The sequence below is a fragment of the Pan paniscus genome, chromosome 10 (assembly GCF_029289425.2).
Source record: "Pan paniscus chromosome 10, NHGRI_mPanPan1-v2.0_pri, whole genome shotgun sequence".
Taxonomy (NCBI): Eukaryota; Metazoa; Chordata; class Mammalia; order Primates; family Hominidae; genus Pan; species Pan paniscus.
The window spans coordinates 33104573-33120593 of NC_073259.2; the positions used below are offsets into that span (position 1 = coordinate 33104573).

General features: G+C 36.0%; 1 pseudogene; it reads left to right on the forward strand.

Moving 5' to 3' along the window:
• The first annotated feature begins 9243 nt into the window (after positions 1-9243).
• LOC100968988 (piggyBac transposable element-derived protein 3-like) lies at positions 9244-11014 on the forward strand (annotated as a pseudogene).
• Positions 11015-16021: the final 5007 nt, after the last annotated feature.

Consider the following 16021-nt stretch of genomic DNA (forward strand, 5'->3'; position numbering starts at 1 on the left):
ACTATGCCAAAGTATATGTAGCACCATGGAGGTATGCAGCTCAGATATCCTACATGAGAATTTGCTGGGATTGGGGGCCTAGAGTTGGCTGGTAGCCTCCAGCCTCCACACCCCCAGGCTGCTTTCAGCCAATGGTGGAACATGGCTGGAGTTCCAGTGCCTATCCATTTCTGACTCAGGTGGAACTATTCCACTGAAAACCTTTCCTCAAGAACTCCATATTTATCTGATCAACATTCTCAGAACTGTGCTGAATGTTAGCCTCCTTCTACACAATTTATTCAGTAAATAATACTGATTCTATTAAAACTCTCCTCAAGATAAAAGAAGGGCAATTTTCTAAATATATCCTAACAAACAGTCCAGCATTACCTAGCAATAAACCATAGACATATATGATAAAAAATATAATCTAAAATCCTTGGAGCATAAACACAAAGATTTCTAAGAAACTTTTAGGAATACATAAAAGCTAATATATCATGACCAAGTGAGGTATATCACAGAAAACAAAGTTACCTTAACATTGAAAAAATCAGTGTAAGGTCCTACATTAACAGAACAAAAAATAAATCCAGAGATAAGGAAAAAGCATTTGATTATCAGAGAACTAGAACTAACACAGAATAACAAAACCAAATTGGGAATCCAGAGATTAAGAAAAAATTTTTAAATTATCTGTAGAAAAAAGATGGCAAAATATCTCAGTATACTAGGAATAGGAGTGATCTGTCTTAATTTGACAAGAGCATTCGCAAAGTCTACAGATAAACTTGTGGTGAAAGAATGAATGCGTTCCTCCTAAAAGAAACAAGACAAAGATGTCTTTACCAACTACTTCTATTAAACACTGTACTGTAAGAGCTAGACAATACAAGAAAATAATAAGAATAAATATATGTGTACACACTAGAATGAAAAAATTAAAAATTTTTTGATGACAAATTACCTATATAGAAAATACGAAAGAGTTAACAAAAAAGATTCAAGAACTAATCAATTAGTTTAGCAGAGTTGTAGGAGACAAGGTCAAAAAAAGGAAAAAAAAAAAAAACCTAACTGCATTTCCCATACTGGCAATACAAAATCAGAAATTGGAATTTAATAAACCAGAGCATTAGTAGTAGCATAAAATATGAAATACTTAGTGATAAATATAACAAAACTTGTACACTTCTTATATAATTAAAACTGTAAAAATATTGCTGAGAGATATGATAACTAAGTGGATAGATACACTATGTTTATGAAGAAGATTGAATTAAATTAACTAATTAATTGCATTTAATTTATAGACCAGTCATGGAAATTTAAAAGCAATTTTAAAAGCAAATTCCTAATTGTGGGAATTTAAGGGCCAAATTGGAGGGCTGAAAAAACCTGGCTTTAAGACTTACTAAAAATCCACTATAGAGGAGCAAAATCTACTATAGAGCAAGACAGTGAAACAGAAAGCTCCATGGATAGTCCCCCCAGCAAGGACACCAATTCGACAACTACACAGAAAACAAAACAAACAAACAAAAACAAACAAAAAGCCTTCGTAACACCCAAAAATCAGGTGAGCACTCATAGTACCTGGTTTTAACTTCATATTGTGGAAGGAGGCACTGAAGAGATTGAAAAAAGAAAAAAGAAAAAGTTCTGAATCGCTGATGCCACACCCCCCCCCACCCACCTCCATCCCTGGTGGTGTGGTGCCCAGAGCATCTCTGGGTGCTGGGGGAAGGAAAACACAGCTATTGTGAGGCAATGAACTCAGTACTGTCCCGTTAGAGCAGAAAGGAAAACCAGACCAATTCAGCTGATGCTGGCTCACAGATGGAAGGATCATTTAAACCAGCCCTAAAGAGAAGAGAATTGATGATCCCAGCAGTCCAAACTTGAATGCATGCAAACCTTGCGACGGATAGCTACAGGATTCTGCGTCTCCAAGTAAACTTGAAAGACAGTCTAGGGCATAAGGACCACAACTCCTGGTGCTGAACTAGGCTTAGAGACAGTGGACTAGGGGTGCACACGACACACTGAAACACCAGCTGGGGCAGCCAAGTGCTGGCATCAGCCCTCTCCTAACCCCAGGCTGCATAGTTTGCTGACCAAAAAAATATAATAAGACCCCATGCTTCCACTTGAAGGGAGCAGGGGAAAGACTGGGGAGGACTTTGTATTTTATCTTGGATAACAGCTCAGCCACAGCAGGATAGGGCACCAGTCAGAGTCATGAGGCCTCCATTCCAGCTCTAGCTTCCAGACAAGATTTCTAGACACACCCTGGGTCAGAAGGGAACCCGCTTACTTGAAGGAAAAGATCCAATTCTGGCAGCATGCATCACCTGCTAACTAAAGAGCCCTTGAGCCCTGAATAGCCAGCAGTGACACCCAGGTACTACATTGAGGGCCTTGGGTGAGCCTCTGAGGCTTGATGGCTTCAGGTACTAGCATAGCCACAGAGAGATAGAGCACCAATCAAGCTCCTCGGATCCCCAATTCCAGGACTTGACTCTTGGTTGGCATTTCTGAACCTACCCTGGGCAAGAGGGGAGCCCACTGCCTTGAAAGGTGAGTCCCAGGTTAGGCAGCATTCATGGCAAGCTGACTTAAGAGACCTTGGGTCTTAAGGGAACATCAGACGTAGTCTGGCAGTACTCCTTGTGGCCAGGGTTGGTGGTGGGTATGAAGTGAGGTTCTTCTGCCTTTGGAAAGAGGAGAGACGAGTAGAAAGTATCTTGTGGTTTGAGTGCCAGCTCAACTGCAGCACAATGGAACACCAGGTAGACTTCTAAGGTTTTTGACTGTGGTCCCTGACTCCCAGGCAGCACTTCTGGACCCCCCCAGGGGCTTGGGAAACCTCAGTGCCCTGAAGAGAAGGACATACGCCTTCAGGTCTCACCCAGCACAGTCATAGTGATGGTGACCACAGAAAGGGTTTCTGTCACTCCATCCCCAGCTTTAGGTGGCTTAGAACAGAGAGAGAGAGAGAGAAAATGAGAGAGAAAGACTCTGTGTGTTTGGAGAAAGTAAAGAAAGAGAATAAGAGTCTCTGCCTGATAATCCAGATAATTATCTGGGGTCTTGTCCAAGATTATCGAGGCAGTACTTCTACAAGTCTGCAAGAACCACAGTGTAACTGGGCTTGGGGTGTCCCCTAAAGCAGATACAGCTTAGATCACATCCAAGTTTTTCAAATATCTGGAAAGCCTTTCCACTGGCTACAAATATGCTCAGACAGTGAAGATTACAATAAATACCTAACCTTTCATTGACCCAGCACTGAAGAACATCTATTAGCGTCAACATCATACTGAAAAACATGACCTCACTATATAAACTAAACTAAATAAGGCACTAAGAACCAATCGGGAAAAACAGAGATCTATATCCTTTATGGAAGAGAATTCAAAATAGCTGTACTGAGGAAACTCAAAGAAATTCAAGTTAACAGAGAGAAGGAATTCATAATTCTATTAGATACATTTAACAAAGAGATTGAAATAATTGAAAAGAATTAAGCAGAAATTCTGGAGCTGAAAAATGCAATTGGCATTATGAAGAATGCTTCAAAGTCCTTTAGTAGTAGAATGGATCAAGCAAAGGAAAGAATTAGTGAGCTTCATGCAAGGTCCTTTAGTAGTAGAATGGATCAAGCAAAATAAAGAATTAGTGAGCTTCATGCAAGGCTATTTGAAAATAAACAGTCAGAGAAGACGGAAAAAAAAGAAACAATGAAGCATGCCTACAGGACCTAGGAAATAGCCTCAAAAGGTCAACTCTAAGTGTTATTGGCCTTAAAGAGGAGGTCGAGGAAGATGGGTAGAAAGTTTATTCAAAAGGATAATAACAGAGAACTTTCCAAACCTAGAAAAAGATATCAATATCCAAGTACAAGAAAGCTTTAGAACACCAAACGGACAAACACAAAAAAGACTACCTCAAGACATTTAATAATCAAATTCCCAGAAATCAAGGATAAAGAAAGGATCATAAAAGCAGCAAGAGAAAAGAAACAAATAACATAAAATGGTGTTCCAATATGTGTAGAAGCAGACTTTACAGTGGAAACCTTACAGTCCAGGAGAGAGTGTCATGATTATATTTAAAGCACTGAAAACACTTTTACCTTAGTATAGTATATCTAGTGAGAATACCCTTCAAACATAAATGAGAAATAAGGACTTTCCAAAACAAACAAAAGTTGAGGGATTTCATCAACACCAGACCCATCCTACAAGAAATGCTAATCGTAGTACTTCAATCAGAAAGAAAAAAATACATTAATGAGCAATGAATAATCACCTGACTGTACAAAACTCACTGGTAATAACAAGGACACAGAAAAACATAGAATATTATAACCCTGTAACTGTGGTGTGTAAACTACTCTTGTTCTAAGTAGAAAGACTAAACAATGAACCAATAAAAAATAATAGCTACAATGTTAAAGACATAGTCAATGCAATACGATATAAATAGAAACAATAAGAGTTAGAAAGCATGGGATAAAATTAAGGTGTAAAGTTTTTATTAGTTTCCTTTTTACTTGTTTGTTTATGCAAATAGTGCTTAGTTGTTATTGAGTTAAAAAGAATGGGTTTATTGCAGCACTATTCACAATAGCAAAGACTGGGAACCAACCCAAATGTCCAACAATGATTGATAGACTGGATTAAGAAAATGTGGCACATATACACTATGGAATACTATGCAGCCATAAAAAGGATGAGTTCATGTCCTTTGTAGGGACATGGATGAAGCTGGAAATCATCATTCACAGCAAACTATCACAAGGACAAAAAACCAAACACCGCATGTTCTCACTCATAGGTGGGAATTGAACAATGATAACACATGGACACATCACACACCAGGGACTCTTGTGGGGTGGGGGGAGGGATAGCATTAGGAGATATACCTAGTGCTAAATGACGAGTTAATGGATGCAGCACACCAGCATGGCACATGTATACGTATGTAACAAACCTGCACGTTGTGCACAGGTAGGTACCCTAAAACTTAAAGTATGATAATAATAATAAAAAAGAATGGGTTATGAGATGGTGTCTACAAGCCTCCTGGTAACCTCAAACCAAAAAACATGTAATGAATACACAAAAAATAAAAACAAGAAATTAAATCATATTACCAGAGAAAATCACCTTCACTAGAGGAAGTGAGGAAGGAAAGAAACGAGAAGACCAGAAAACAACCAGAAAACAGGCAACAAAATGGCAAGAGTAATTCCTTACTTATCAAAAATTACATTAAGTGTAAATTGACTAAACTGTCCAGTTAAAAGACGTAGACAGGCTGAATGCATGAAAAAACAAGTTCTATTGGTCTGTTGTCTATAAGAAACACACTTCACCTATAAAGGCACACATAGACTGAAAACAGAGGAATGGAAAAAGGTATTCCATGCCAATGGAAACCAAAAAGAGCAGGAGTTGCAATACTTGTATCAGACAAAATAGATTTCAAGACAAAAACCATAAGAAGACACAGGATCACTATGCAATGATAAAAGGGTCAATTCAGTCAGAGGATATAACAATTTTAAATATATATTCACCCAACACTGGAGTACCTAGATATATAAAGAAATATTGTTAGTACTGAAGACAGAGATACATCCCGATACAATAAAAGCTGGAGACTTCAACACCCCACATTCAGCATTGGGCAGATCATTCAGACAGAAAATGAACAAAGAAACATCAGACTTAATCTGCACTATCGACTTAATAGAGCTAATAGATATTTACAGAATATTTTATATAAAAGCCAAGGAATACATATTCTTTTCTTCAGCACATGAATCATTCTCAAGGATAGACCATATGTTAGGCCAAAAAGCAAGTCTTAAAACATTAAAAAATTGAAATAGTATCAAGCATCTTCTCTGACTACAAAGAATAAGAGTAGAAATTAATAACAAGAGAAATTTTGGAAACAATACAAATACATGGAAATCAAACAATATGCTCTTGAATAATCAGTGGGTCAAGAAAGAAATTAAGAAAAAAATTGAAAAAATTCTTGAAACAAACATTAATAGTATAAATAAAACATACCAAAACTTATGGGATACAGCAAAAGCAGCACAAAGAAGGGAGTTTATAGCTGTAAGTGCCATCTAAAATAAGAGCAAAGACTTCAAATAAAAAATCTGATGAGTATCTTAAAGAATTAGAGAAGCAAGAGCAAGTGAACCCCAAAATTAGCAGAAGAAAAGCAATAGTAAAGACCAGAGAAGAAATAAATAAAATTGAAATAAAGAAAATAATATAAAAGATCAATGAAACAAAAAGTTGTTTTTTTTGAAAACTTAAAATTGACAAAGTTTAGCCAGACAAAAAAATAGAGAAGATCTAACTAAATAAACCATCATTCTCAGCAAACTATCGCAAGGACAAAAAACCAAACACCGCATGTTCTCACTCATAGGAGGGAATTAAACAATGAGAACACATGGACACAGGAAGGGGAACATCACACACTGGGGCCTGTTGTGGGGTGGGGGGAGGGGGGAGGGATAGCATTAGGAGATATACCTAATGTTAAACGACGAGTTAATGGGTGCAGCACACCAACATGGCACATGTATACATATGTAACTAACCTGCACGTTGTGCACATGTACCCTAAAACTTAAAGTATAATAAAAAATAAATCAGAAATGAAAAAAATGAGACATTACAACTGATACTGTAGAAATTCAAAGAATTATTAGTGGTTACTGTGCGCAACCATCTTCCAACAAATTCTAAAACTTAGAAAAAATGAACTCCTAGATACATGCCACCTACCAAGATTGAACCAGGAAGAAATAAAAAACCTGAGCAGAACAAAAACAAGTAATTATGTTGAAGCCATAATAATCTTCCAGTAATGGAAAGCCTGGGACCTGGTAGCTTCACTGCTGAATTCTATCAAACATTTAAAGAAGAACTAACACTAATCTTACTCAAACTATTCCAAAAAGAGAAGAGAGGGAAATACTTCCAAACTAATTTTACAGGGCCAGTATTACCCTGATACAAAAACCAGACAAAGATACATTAAAAAAATAAAGAACAACACTACAGGCCAATATCTCTGATAAATGTTGATGCAAAAAATTCTCAATACAATACTAGCAAACAAAATTCAGCAGTACTTTAGAAAGATAATTTATCATGACCAAATGGTATTTATCCCTGTGGTGCAAGAACAGGTCCATACACTCAAATCTATATATGTAATACATCACATCAACAGAATAAAGGATAAAACCATATGGTTATTTCAATTGATGATGAAAATTATTTGACAAAATTCAACATCCTTATATAACAAAAACTCCCACAAACTGTGTATAAAAGGAACATAGCTCAGCATAATAAAAGCCATACATGACAGACACCTACCTAGTATCATAATAAAAGGGGGAGAACTGAAAACCTTTTATCTAAGATCTGGAACATAACAGGGATGCCCTGTCACCATTGTTATTGAACATATTACTGGAACTCCTAGCTAGAGCAATCAGACAAGAGAAAGAAAGAAAGGGTATCCAAATTGGAAAGGAAGAAATTAAACTATCCTTGTTTGCAGATGACATGATCTTGTACTTGAGAAAACCTAAAGACTCCACCAAAAAACTATTAGAATTGATAAACAAATCAGTAACATTTGAGAATACAAAATTCAGAAGCATTTCTATATGGCAACAGTGAACAATGTGAAAAATAAATTTAAAAAGTAGTGTCACATACAATAGCCACACATAAAATTAAATACCTACAAATTAACCAAAGAAGTGAAAGATCTAGAATGAAAACTACGAAACACTGATGGAAAAAATTGAAGAGGACACCAAAAAAAATGAAAAAACTGTTCCATGTTCATGGATTGTTAAGATGTCCATACTACCCAAGCAATCTATAGATTCAAGGCAATCCTTACCAAAACACCAATGACATTCTTCAGAGAGAAAAAACAAACTAGTCTAAAATTTATATGGAATCACAAAAGACTCAGAATAGCCAAAGCTATCCTAAGTGAAAAGAACAAAACTGGAGGAATCACATTACCTGACTTCAAATTATACAACAGAGCTATAGTAACCAAAAAAGCATGATACTGGCATAAAAACAGAGATATAGACCAATGGAACAGAATAGAGAACCCAGAAACAAATCTACAGACCTTCAGTGTGATAGTTAATACTGAGTGTCAACTTGATTGGATTGAGGGATACCAAGTTTTAATCCTGGGTGTGTCTGTGTGGGTGTTGCCAAAATAGATTAATATTTGAGTCAGTGGTTTGGGGAAGGCAGATCCATCCACCCTTAATCTGGTGGGCACAATCTAATCAGCTTCCAACAAATATAAAGCCGACAGAAAAACCTGAAAAGGAGAGATGGGCCTAGCCTCCCCGTCTTCATCTTTCTCCAGTGCTGGATGCTTCCTGCCCTCGGACATTGGACTCCAAGTTCTTCAGTTTTGTAACTTGGAGTGACTCTCCTTGCTCCTCCGCTTGCAGACAGCCTATTGTGGAACCCTGTGATGGTGTAAGTTAATACTTAATAAACTCATATGTGTGTGTGTGTGTGTGTGTGTGTGTATCTTATTAGTTCCGTTCCTCTAAGAGAACCCTGACTAATACAATGAACTCATTTTTGATAAAGGTGCCAAGAACATACATGGAGAAAAAGACAGTTTCTTCAATAAATGCTGAGATAACTGGATATCCATATGCAGAAGAATGAAACTAGACCCCTGTCTCTAGCCATATACCAAAATCAAATCAAAATAGGTTAACATTTATGCCTATTGTTCCATTATTGGAACACTAAGCATGTGGGAGTGATTTATATCCTACTGCTCAAGATCATCGCCAAAGTCTGATTTTTCACATATGTCTGCCTCCTGAGGGTACATGTTATCACATGGTGCACAGAGTTAGTCACTGCTGAAGATACTGGCATGCTGGGAGCTTGACAAAAAGTGATGTGAGTTTTCGGAAACATTTTTGAGGAAGTATCCAAAGACAGGTACGTATAACTTTACTGCATTACCTCTTATATAGTATTTTTTATTACTTCTCTACTAGTTATACTATTGTGCTGTAAAAAGAAAATACCGAAATTATTATTGTTGCATTAGTTATGGGTTTGAGATTTTGCATGTTCCACTTTTGGAACACTAGGCAAAATGACTACCACTGGGACTAATAATACTTTGTTTTTCCGTTTTAGTCCCAAGATGTCTCAAACTCTAAGTTTACATGAAAGAACTGACCTTTTAGAGACAGATGACATCATAGAAGCAAGTGCTAGAGTGATACAACCACCTGAAAATGCTACAACACCTGTTTCTGATGAGGACTCAGGAGATGAAGAAGGTGTAATAATAAATAATCTGCCAGGTTCTTTGTCGTTTGCAACTGCATAACTTATTCAAGATGGCTCAGATGCTGAATCTGACTCAGATGATCCCTCATATGCACATAATGATGACTCTCCTGGCGAAGTTCCATCTACCTCCACTGTGCAGCAACCTCCACCATCGAGGAGGAGGAAAGTGACAAAAGTTGTTTTCAAATGGCAAAACGCTGATCTAACACACAACCCCTAGACAGAACCACCAAAAGGTTTCTTTAGCAAAATGAGAACTCCCACAGAACTTCTTGAACTTTTTCTTGATGAAAAGTTCTTTGAATTCATTGTCAAGTTCTCCAACTTATATGCTGGAAGTAAGGGTGTACATCTTGGCTTGACTAGCTCCAAATTCAAATGTTTTCTGGGAATTATTTTTCTGAGTGCCTATGTCTCAGCTCCTAGAAGGCATATGTTTTGTAAACAAAGAACAGATGCGCATAATGTACTGGTGAGTGCTGCCATGAGATGTGACCGCTTTGAAACTATATTTTCTAATTTGGATGTTGCTGACAATGCAAATTTGGATCCAATGGACAAGTTTTCCAAGTTACCACCTCTCATAAGCAAACTCAATGAGAGATGTATGAAATTTGTTCCAAATGAAACATATTTCAGCTTTGACGAATCCACGTTTCCTTATTTTGGTCGTCACAGGTGTGAACAATTTATTGGGGGAAAGCCCATTCAATTTGGCTGTAAGTTTTGGTGTGGTGCCACATGTCTGGGCTACATTTGCTGGTTTTAGCCATATCAGGGTAAAAACCAAATACTAAACATGAGGAATACGGTGTCGGTGCATCATTCACCCTTCAGTTTAGAGAGGCACTTATGGAGGCACACCCTGGACAATACCATTTTATATTCGATAACTTTTTTACCAGTATTGCACTTCTTGATAAGGTCAGTTCAATGGGACATCAGGCAACAGGTACAGTGAGAAATGATAGCATTGACAAAGCTCCACTAGAATAGGATATAGTGCTAAAGAAAAAAGAAAGAGGCACATTTGATTATCGAATTGATGGCAAAGGCAATATTGCCTGCAGATGGAATGATAACAGTGTTGTCACTTTTGCCTCATCTGGTGCTGGTATCGATCACCTGTGTCTTGTCAGTCACTATTCCTAGAAACAGAAAAAGAAGACCCAAGTTCTGCAGCCAAACATGAACAAAGTGTATAACTAGTTCATGGGAGGCATAGACAGAGCTGATAAAAACTTCGATAAGTATCAGGCAGCAATCCATGGAAAGAACTGGTATTCGAGCTCTCTTGTTCTGTTTCAAATTGGTCTTACAAAATGCTTGGTAATTGCATAAAACATGATGAGAAGCCAGTGGATTTTCTGGAGTGTCGTTGACGTGTGGTATGTCATTATCTGCAGACCCATGGTCATCCTCTAGAACCTGGCCAAAAAGGAAGACCTTCTCAGAAGCATAACATTGACTCACATTATGATGGCATAAATCACATGATAGTCAAACAGGGAAAGCAAACGCGATGTGCTGAATGTCATAAGAACACCACTTTTCGATGTGAAAAATGTAATGTTGCTTTACATTTGAAGTGTTCTGTTGAATATCACACTGAGTAGCAGGTGTCATGAGACAAAAAAAAATTATATGTTATGTACAAGGTAGCAGTGATTTTGCCTAGCGTTCCATTTTTGGAACACCACATAACTCAACAATGGAACATAATATTTTTTTCTCTTCAAATTCTTGTCCCTTGAATTTTTCTAGGAAATATATATGAATTTCATGGCCAAATTCAGAAAATTTCAACCTCGGCATAAACGAGTTAAAGACTTAAACCTAAGACCTCAAACTGCAAGAGAGTTTCCTCAAACTACTTTGGGGGAAATCTCCAGGACATTGGTCTGGGAAAAGATTTCTTGAACAATACCCCACAAGCACAAGCAGCCAACACAATAATGAACAAATGGGATCACATCAAGTTAAAAAGCTTCTGAGCAGGACAGGAAACAACAAAGTGAAGAGACAACCTAAAGAATGAGAGAAAATATTTGCAAACTACCCATCTGACAAGGGATTAATAACCAGAATATATAGGGAGCTCAAACAACTCTACAGGAAAAAATCCAATAATCCTATCGAAAATGGGCAAAATGTTTGCATAGACATTTCTCAAAAGAAGACATACAAATGGCAAAAAGCCATATGAAAGGTGCTAAACATCATTGATAATCAGAGAAATGCTGATCAAAACTAAAATGAGATATGATCTCACCCCAGTTAAAATGGTTTATATCCAAAAGACAGTCAATAACAAATGCTGGCTAGGATGTGGAGAAAAGGGAACCCATGTACACTGTTGGTGGGAATAAAAATGAGCACAACCACTGTGAAGAACAGTTTGGAAGTTTCTCAGAAAACTCACAATAGAGCAACCATATGATGCTGCAATCCCACTGCTGGGTATACACCCAAAAGGAAGGAAATCAGTACATCAATGAGATATCTGCACTCCTATGTTTGTTGCAGCACTGTTAATAATAGCTGTGATTTGAAAGCAACCCAAGTGTCCATCAAAAGATTAATAGATAAAGAAAATGTGGTACATATACACAATGGAGTACTATTCAGCCACGAAAATGGATGAGATCAAATTATTCACAACTACATGAATGGAACTGGAGATCACCATGCTGAGCTTAATAAGCCAGGCACAGAAAGACAAATACTACATGTTCTCATTTAGTAGTGGGATCCAAAAATCAAAACAATTGAATTAATAAACAGAGAGAGTAGAAGGACAGCAGAGGGTGAAAGGGGTAATGAGGTGGAGGTAGTGGTGGAAATGGTTAATAGGTACAAAAAATAGAAAGAATGAATAACACCTACTATTGATAGCTCAATAAGGTGACTATAGTCAATAATAACTTAATTGTATATTTTGAAATAACTTAAAGAACGTAATTGGATTGCTTGTAACCTAAAGGTTAAATGCTTCAGGAAATGGTTACCCCATTATTCATGATGTGCTTATTTTGTATTTCTTGTAATTATCAAAACATCTCACACACTTCACATATATATACATTTACTATTTACCCACAAAATTATAAAAATAAAAATGTTAAAAATACTATAATCAAGTTTATCCATTTAAGATGTACATATTGATCAAAAGTGAATAGAAAATCAAGAAAGAAACTGAACACATATATGGTCAATTGATTTTAAGCAATAGTAATTCCCAGGCAATTCACTGGAAAAAAATGTATAGTTTTTTCCACAATTTGTGATGAAACAGTTGAATAAAGAATATATAAACCTTGTCGTTTCCACAAATAAAAAAATCAAATCAAAATAGAATGTAAATTAGTATCAGAAAAATATTAAGCTAGGGAATAATTTCTTATGTACAATACAATAAGCATTAACGATAAGAGAAAAATTGACAATTTGGACTTGATGCAATTTTTAAATGTTTATTTCTTGCACTCTTGAAACCAAGCTGAAGTTATTGAACATTCTCAGGCACTGATAATTGTTAGGATTTTGCATGTAAAAACTAGCCCCAGCCCTGAGCCAAATTATTTAAACCCTCATATAAACTCTCATCCATTACCCTTGCGATGGATATATCTGGGTAGGACACCTTTCTTGCAGTGTGTTGTGAGTATGCTGTAGCCCTCTGCATGTAATTTCCCCTAATACATACGTTGAATTGATTATCATAGCATTTAGTGCTTCTTTCTTTGGAATCCTAACTGGCTCCATCTCTGGATACTTTGGTGTAGTCCCTTGTGGGAACTACCCTGCAGCCACTTTTGCGTCAACTGCAGCTGAGGGTTCAGCTGAACAGAACGGTTAGACATATATCTATGCCAAGACTAGTAATTCTCTAAGTATTTCCATAAAGGGAAAAAAAGAAAAATTCTTACAAAGAACTGTACTTCAGTAATTATAGCAAATTAAATTTATAACAAATTAAAACTGGCAACCAATAAACAAGTGAATGGATGATGCCAATCAACAAGTGAATGTCAATTAACATGTAAATTTATAAAGGAATATAGGGATGCCCATACAAAGGAATAATACTCAAGAACAAACTACTAATGCATGCCACAACATAGATGAATCTCAGAAGCAGTATAAGTGAAAGAAGCCAGGCATAGTCACCTATGGACTGTATGATTCTATTTATGTGGAATTCTTTTTTTTTCTTTAAGCTTTTTTCTATTGTATTTTTATTTTATTTTACTTTATTTTAGGTTGGGATACATGTGCAGGTTTGTTATATAGGTAAGCTCGTGTCACAGGGGTTTGTTGTACATATTATTTCATCACCCAGGTACTAAGCCTAGTAGTAAATAGTTATTTTTTCTGATCTCCTTCTCCCAACCTCCATCCCCAAGTAGGCCCCAGTGTCTGTTGCTCCCCTCTATGTGTCCATATGTTCTCATCATTTAGCTCCCACTTATAAGTAAGAACCTGGGGTATTTGGTTTTCTGTGTCTGCATTTGTTTGCTAAGGATGATTCTATTCATATGGAATTCTAGAGGAGGCAAAGCTATAGTGACCAATTTCAGATTGACAGTTGCTAAACCAGATTATGGGAAAATAATTTTACAAGAGGCATGATACATATTTTTATGGCTGATGGAAATGCTCTATATCTTGATTGTGATGATGATTACATGATAATACACATTTGTCAAAACACATATAATTGTTTCCTTAAACTTGGTGAATTTAAATGCATGTAAATTTGCCTCAAAATGGTGATTAAAAAGAAATATAAGTTCTGGTTCATACATAGTAGGTGGTGAAAATATAAAAATTAGTAGTATTAGTTGTTTCTTGTAAGTACTAATTATGTTAAAGGTGCTTAACAAATAATAAAGAGATAATAAAGTCTATATTTAATTGTTATATTTTTATAAATATATGTAATTATATCCATAAATGTTTGCAATAAGTGAAATTAAATATTCTGAAAATTTATTTTGCACTTGATAAAATGTTGACTATATTGATGATAGATGATTTTATTGTAAAAAATGTCATATTAAAATACTACCTCATCATATGTTGTTTTTTTTTTTTTTCTGAGACGGAGTCTTGCACTGTCACTCAGGCTGGAGTGCAGTGGTGTGATCTCGGCTCACTGCAGACTCTGCCCCCGGGTTCACACCGTTCTCCTGCCTCAGCCTCCCAAGTAGCTGGGACTACAGGTGCCCGCCACCACGCCCCACTAATTTTTTGTATTTTTAGTAGAGACGGGGTTCCATCGTGTTAGCCATGATAGTCTTGATCTCCTGACCTCATGATCCACCTGCCTCGGCCTCCCAAAGTGCTGGGATTACAGGCATGAGCCACGGTGCCCGGCCATATGTTGTTATTTTCTAAAGAAGTTATTTACAATCGTGGTCATTATTACATTACATGCAATCAGAGCTATATATTTAACAATTATTGATATAATAAAATTATAAGAGAAAATAAAAATCTTACTTGCATAATACTTTGTGCTATGTGTCATTTAGTTATTTTATTCTATACCATTAACTTGATACATAGAGAAAAGATGTACATATAAAATTGAAGGAAAAACATATCTACATTATATATGTATGTGTGTGTGTGCTTGTTTGCACATACCAGAGAGATAAGGAAGAGTTAAGTTATGACTCTTTTAAGAGTTAATAGTTAACAAATTTATGATCCAGAGTGTTATTTCTAAACATTATCCAGGGTCCAGGAACCAATTTCACTGGAATCATTTGAGGTGCTAGAGAAAGAAACACACCTTAGCCAACCTTCTGCACTGTACCTTTGATCTACTGAATCATTGTCTTTTTGAGTAAAGCAAAAATTTTTTTTAAGAAAATTATAATGTCCACTAAAGTTTTGTAATCCTTAATTTATCTTGATATATTGTTTTATTTTCTATGTACCTTATTTTCATGTAACTTTCTATTTATTTTGGCTTTCAATAATTGTTCTGTAGTTTTCATAGGTTTTCACATGTACTATCTAATATTATCTATATAGCAATGAGATAAATAGTAATTTCTTAGCTCTCTTTTATTGCCAGAAAACATAACAACGTAAATTTTATTTATGATATTTTTCTGGTTGAGTAGATCGTTAAAGCCTGTTGAAAGAAATTGATTCCTGTTAACAGATTCTGGGGAAAGCACAAGCTGTGGTTCCTTACTTCCACTCCAATATCAAAAATAATAGGAAACGTTACTTGAGATTGTATTATTTGGAAATAGCTAGATATAACCTGGGGGTTAATTTGCCTTGTATCATTTCTTTTTATAATTCTCCAAATTGATATAGACCCATAATTGTTTGGGTTCCAAAAAAACAAATATTTCAATTAGGCCCCCAAATAGAAGCTTTTGACATATATTTTCTTCTGTCAACTTCGGTTTCCTGAGAAAATTGGAATTTATTGTCTGAAAAAATACAATTCCCAGAATCATACTAACACCAATGATTTTTCTGTTATGAATCAACAAGTTATATACACATACCTTTATATGTTCACATACAGAAAATATTTATTTTATTTAAATTATTTTTGTGTGGTAATAATAAAACTCAGTGTTCTGCAGAGC